Source organism: Talpa occidentalis, unplaced genomic scaffold (genome assembly GCF_014898055.3).
Source record: "Talpa occidentalis isolate TD23 unplaced genomic scaffold, MPIMG_talOcc4v2.1, whole genome shotgun sequence".
Taxonomy (NCBI): Eukaryota; Metazoa; Chordata; class Mammalia; order Eulipotyphla; family Talpidae; genus Talpa; species Talpa occidentalis.
In genome coordinates this window covers 38,267,523-38,273,710 of record NW_026555331.1, presented here as the reverse complement: position 1 = coordinate 38,273,710, position 6,188 = coordinate 38,267,523, and the positions used below count along the sequence as shown (strand labels likewise).

General features: G+C 39.7%; 1 protein-coding gene across 1 annotated transcript in view; it reads left to right on the top strand.

The window, feature by feature from the left end:
* The window catches only part of NECAB1 (N-terminal EF-hand calcium binding protein 1), a 265,090-nt gene that overhangs the window by 69,438 nt on the left and 189,464 nt on the right, over positions 1-6,188 (top strand). The gene's annotated exons all lie outside the window — the stretch shown is intronic.

Here is a 6,188-nt window from a genome sequence, read left to right as displayed (position 1 = left end):
ATTTCTCAAAAAGATTCACAAGGACATTCTGCAGGGTGCAAACTATCGGAGGGCTCTTCTCCATTGCTTTTCCATGTTTCTTTGGGGCCCTTTAATGTTCGTGTTCCGTGGAACTCTTCCCTTTTTGGGGCTCATCAAGCCATCTCATCCAAGCCCATAGCTTTGATGCCACCCTATCTCCTTCATATGACGATGACCAGGATCTGTCTTTTTGCCCTTTCTTCCCTCGTCCTCCAACTTGTGGCCATATCCAAGTGGAGTTCCCACCTACCTAACAAATGAGGACACTTTGCGTTGTTGCTGATCAGCCTGCTGCTCTATCATGGTCCTGTTTTCAATCCACCTTTTTGACTGAGTCAGGAAGAGTCCCTCAGAGTTGTCAGGCACATGCTGATTCCTTCGGCCACTTTTCCAATTCCTGTGATTCACATAGAGGAGCAAATCTTACTGCCCAATCTTGTAGCTGAAGTTTTACTTCCTCTCTAGAAGCTTCGACATTATCCTCCCATCAACACCACACCCAATTTGATATTTCCCTTGCATTCCCACTCTACTTTCTACATAGCTGTTACCACATTTGTCCATTGCATTATAATTTTTTGTTTATATCACCGTCTACCTCTTTAGACTGAATTTCTACAAAGTTGACCCATCACTTATTTAATCTAAGAAGTAAGCACTGTTTAAATATTTGTTGAATGAACAAATGATTGCACGTTATAGGGAGAAATATGAAGGCAGGAATACCAGAGAGGAGGCTAACAGCATTGTGTGGGCAAGTCAGATGGGGAAAGACAATACAGCATGATTTCACTGCTGTGTGGAAAATAAACAAAATAAATGAACAAACAAAACAAAAACAAACTCTTAAGCTATAAAGACAAAATGATGTTTACCAAAAGGGAAGAGGCAGGAGTAAGGAATCAGCTAAAAGAGGTCAATTATATGGTAGAACATGGAAACCAGTCTTTAGTGGGGATCATAGTGTAGTATGTATTGATGTCTAATTATAATGCTGTATACCTGAAGCCTATATAATGTTATAAACCAACATTGATTAAAAAAAAAAAACAATCCATAAGTGGCTGAAGTAGGGCATTGGTCATATAGTTGGTAGGTGGGAATAAATTAGAAATGTTTGTGGACTTGGTGCCTAATTAGGTTTTGGAAGAGAAAGAGAAGTCAAAGATAACACCAGAGCTTCCTATTTAAGGCAGTGGACATCATGGGGCACTGACCAAGAGAAAAAATACAGCAAGTTTGTGGGGAAGATAGAGTGTTCAGTCTTGGTATGAGAGACTGTGATATTATCCAATTGTGTCATTCCAACGATGGTTGAAAATTAGGATAAGGGATAGAAATGGATATCTCCCCTAGAAGTTTTGACATTGATACATACAGGCAGCAGTGAAGGTCATGGTTATGGATGAGTGAATGGTGGAAAGTGTGCCAAATATTTCCTGTTCTCTTTCCAGTACATGGTCGGGTGGCTTTTCCAGACTCCTTGTGCTCAGGATGAGCTGCTTGACACATTCTGCTCATGAATTGTGAGCACAGCATTTACCTGCTGATGCAAGACCTTCCAGAACCATTTTTCTCCTTGCCATGGCAATCAAGAATGTTCCAGAGAGTAGATGTGCTAGCAATCTTGATCTGCTAGCAGACTCTCTCAGGGAGAGTCTGAAGTAGAATAGAGTCCATCCACCTCATGATGGATATTTAAAGTGAGTGAGAATTAAACCTTGGTTATTTTAATCCACTGAGATTTGAGAGTTTTACTGGTTACCTGAGAAGAGCTTTGTTGCTTCTGACAGATGTGAATGAGAAGGGAAGAAAGAAAGCTGTGTGATCATGAGGCTATTTTGCTTGCAAGAGAGACCCATCGACCACCTTAATTAAAAAAGTGGAAGCAGGGGTATTTACATAGAGATAAAATAGCTGTTAAGAACCAAATTACCTCTAAAAAATAAGCTGTTTTCATTTCTTTCCTGTTGTATCTCTGTTCTTTATCTTTTTGAACTGTTCTCACATGACTGACTGCTAATTGATCCTCTTCTTATCCTCTAATCCACATTTCAGAGGAGTATAATCCAGTTGCAAGAGCTCCTAGCTATGAGCCATGTCATGGCTGCCAGCCAGCCTGTGCTTTGACCCCTCTTTTGTCAGCTGCCCATCCATCAGGTCCAAACAATGCCACCCCAATGCAGAGCACCACCTAGCTCTCTTGAACATGAGATCTCTGGTCTTGGCAATGAAAACTATAATGAGACATTTCCGTTCTTGTCCCCCCACAATTTGTTTTTCACAGAATTGTGAAAGTTACATTTTTCAAATGGAAATTAGAGATCTTAACCTAAAAACACACCAAGGTCCCACCCCTAACCTAAATGCTCCTCTTGCATTAGCAAAAACACCCTGGCTTACAAAGTCTCTATGATCTAGCCTCCACCTACTATTCCTACCTCTTCTCCTACCAGTCTTCCTCCAGCCACACTGGCCTCCTCTCTCTCCCTTGCATAAGTCCACCTGGTTTCATGTCAGACTATTTTTATCTGCCCTGGCTGATCTCTCCTGTTTGATCACCATGTCGCTAGAACTTGGAAAGCTTTCTCATTATTCCCTTCTCCAGCATATTCACTTTAAGCTCTACTGCCATCACCTTGGAGATGATTGCCCCCAAAGCCTTCACCTGAAGGACTGCCCTCTCTGGACTGCCCTCTCTAAGTCAGAAGCATGGTATACTTTTCTTTATTGCACTATCATCATGCAAAATTGCCTTTTATGGTTATTGCTCTACTGTCTTATGTAAAGAGAAGGAAAGCACCTAGAAAATGGGTATCTTTTCTGTCTTGTGATCCCCTGTATTCCATAGAATAGTCCCTGGCACACTGAATGTTTGTAAGTGAGCAAAGGCAGTTGTAGGTAGTGTGCTGTTGTGCTCGGTGTTCTCTTCTGCTCCTTCACCCAGCTTCATTCTCTATCTTCCGTGCCTGGCTAAATCTCTCAGGAGGCTGACCTTTAAGAATTTGCATAATCTAGCCTCTGTCATGTTCTGGATTTCCAGACAGGTTTGACAAATGAAGGCACCAAAAGAAAACTGGAAGAGAGGTGTGACAGGTAGTCAGGGTTTTTATCTCTTCCCAACCCAGCTTCCCTGTGATTCTGGCAGTGACTGAATTCTTCCATGGGTACCGTTCCTGTGGAGGGCCTCCATAGCAAGATCCCAGCTCCTTCCCATCTCTCTTAATGGTTTCCTGATGCTTGTAATACTTCCTTGGTTGGATTACCTTTCCTGTACCTGTGGTTTCTGGCTGAAAACTTGACTGACACAGGTGAACAGGTCAGAGGCTGATGAGTTCAGTATAACCAATGCTTGAGTTAGCATCACTTACCCAAGGCTACACCAAGAAAGTGATAGATCCAGATTTCAAATTCAAAGGAACTTCGGGGATTATGAGGAAATCAGGAGCAACTGTTGTACTGGAGCCCAAAAAAGAAAGAATTTAAGAAGGGAAGGTCAAGAGCGCCCAGTGTAGCAAATGGTTCAGGATGAGAAGACCAGTAGGCATATCTACTTTCAGGCCACTAGGCCACTAGACCTGAAAGTGCTCAAGGAAAGTGCTTGCAGTGAAAAGCAAATTGCCAGGGTTTGAGAATGATTGAAAAGTGAGTATAAAAGAATGGGTTTAGACAGCTCTTTGATTATCTTAACAGAAAGGAAAAAAAGAGATGGGTGACAGCTAGGAGGTAATACACAGTGAAGAAAATAGGGGTATTGTGAAATGTTCCACAAGTTGAAGTTAAGAATTCCGGAGATAGTAAAGGGTTAAAGAACAGAAAGAAAAAAAAAAAGAAAGAAAGAAAAAGGCAATGAAACCAGGTTCTGAAGAAGCAAGGGAAGGGGGTAAGATTAAGATCTGGGAAAGGATTAGAATCAAGAGATAATTCTTCCTCTGAGGTTCAAAGAAGTAGAAATGAAGGCAAATTTGCCAGTGCTCATTTCTAACTGTAATAGAATCTGTCATTGAAGGGGTTATTTAATGTATCTGGGGAGATGGAAATAGTTTTCCTCTCCCCTTTGATAGTCTAGGGCATGATTTCTTCAAATTTCCCTGATCTTAGCTTAAGTGCTGGTCTATCTTCTGCGTTCATCATATGTCAGTCATACAATGGATCCATTTTTTCAGCCTTATCATTTTAGTCTTTCCACTGTGCCTGTCATTTGGATACCTTGCTTCATTAATATCAGCAAAGACTGGGGACAGGGTAGAAGAAGGAATCCAATCAAACACCATTAACTAATCACATTTAAATGCAAAATGGGAAGATGCTATTAAAAACTAATTCAATGGTGAATTACTCAGCTAGCTCTAAATTTAATCTATTTTATAACTATGGATTTCTATGGACTATACAATATTGCCTTTACCTAAATTTAAATCCTAAATGATAAGTACATTTTAAAATATGCATTTGCAGCTAACAGTTATAATTAGTTTGCTTTGATTTATTATTATTCATGCAAATTTCTTCTCACACACAATTAGAAGTTTCTTCAGTGTCTGGTGGTCTGTAATGTTTTTGTCTTTATCTCCAATTTACATCTTTGATTGGCATGTTTGGGAGGAAATATTGGGGCTCTGGGATCAAAATTAGAATGTGGCTTATTTTATAATAGGGTTCCAGAGGACCTGACCTCTTCTTGAAACTCTGTTCCAAATAAGCACGCATACCACAAGTCCTTCAGCAATCATTTCTGCAGCCAGGAAGTTAACTAAGTGTTCTGCAACAATTGGTAGTATCAGAGCAGTGCTGTGATTCAGTGGCCCTCCAGCTAAAAGGCAAATAGTTTGAACACATTTTGGAACACTTTACAGAAGATAAGTGCCTTCTCTTTCTGAAGATATATAATTTAAATGAGTATATCCGGCCCCTGTATGAAGTTGCTATTTCAATGCTAGCAGCTAGTTCTTTCTGAATGATGTATTTATTCAATAAGAGCACAGTGAGGATATATATTTTGCTAGACTCCCTTTAGAATATATCGATGAATTAAAGGCTTTGACTGCCTGTGGGAAGTATAGTCTAATTGTAACGAGGTAACAATAACGTTATTACAAATGTGTGATGAGTACATGGAGTGGTACTAAGAGCTTCAGGATTGCAGGGCAAAGGAAGTGATTGCTGATGGGGTGGCCATTTCCTAGATTGCGCCTGTTCCTGGGTGACATTGAACTAGAAACTTGGAACTAAAGGCTTCGTAATTGTGAATATACCAGTCTTCTAGAGCTCCCTCTGTCCAACATCGCAATTGTGGTGTGAAATGTGAAATCTCATCCAGCCTTCACCTGCCATCAGTAGCTTACACACCTGTCCATCCTCTACCACGTACACCTCCGGGTCCACTCTCATCTTTCATTGCTCTTCATTACGTATTTGACCCAGAAGAAGTGGGTCTTGACAGAGGTGGCAGGTCAGGATTAGTGGAGAAAGGGGGAACTCCTATAAGTTAAAGAACTGTGTAGCTAATTATTATTTGCAGTATGAAAAAGGAAAATTTACAGGCTGACTCTGTAGATGGAACTTCCAGTTCAGAAAGTCAAAAGAATAGGCGTTTTCTATTCCAGTCATTTCAATTTGTGGAAAACAGATCTCAGTGTTCAATTAGAAAACTGAAGTTCTCTCCTGGTCATGATGCGAAGCAGTGAAACTGTACACATGGCGCACAGATCTCTCCTGCGCTGCAGCATGTATGAATACTCCGCTTCTGACTGTACCAGTGCATAATAAATAATAAATTAAAAATAAATAATAAATAAAATAAATAAAAAGAAAACTGAAGTTCTCTCATGATAGGTGAAACGGTACACACACATATATATATCTTATGTAATATTTAGGATATTAAGGAGAAAAATGAGCATAAAATATTCCCTTTAAATTTCTGTTTAGAAAGTAAGAAAAAAGGAAAATTCAGAATATCATCCTGCCAATGAACTTTACTTCGTAGTATAGAAATATGATTAGAGACTGGTAATTACTGTTTCCACAGAGCAAATCCCTTATTTTTAGACATGCTTCCAATATACATTATGCTTTTCAACATACATTAACGACTCAAGGTTTTTCACCTCTTCTCATAAATCAAGACTGAAAAAAGTATATGAATAGAGAGTATTTTTTGAATT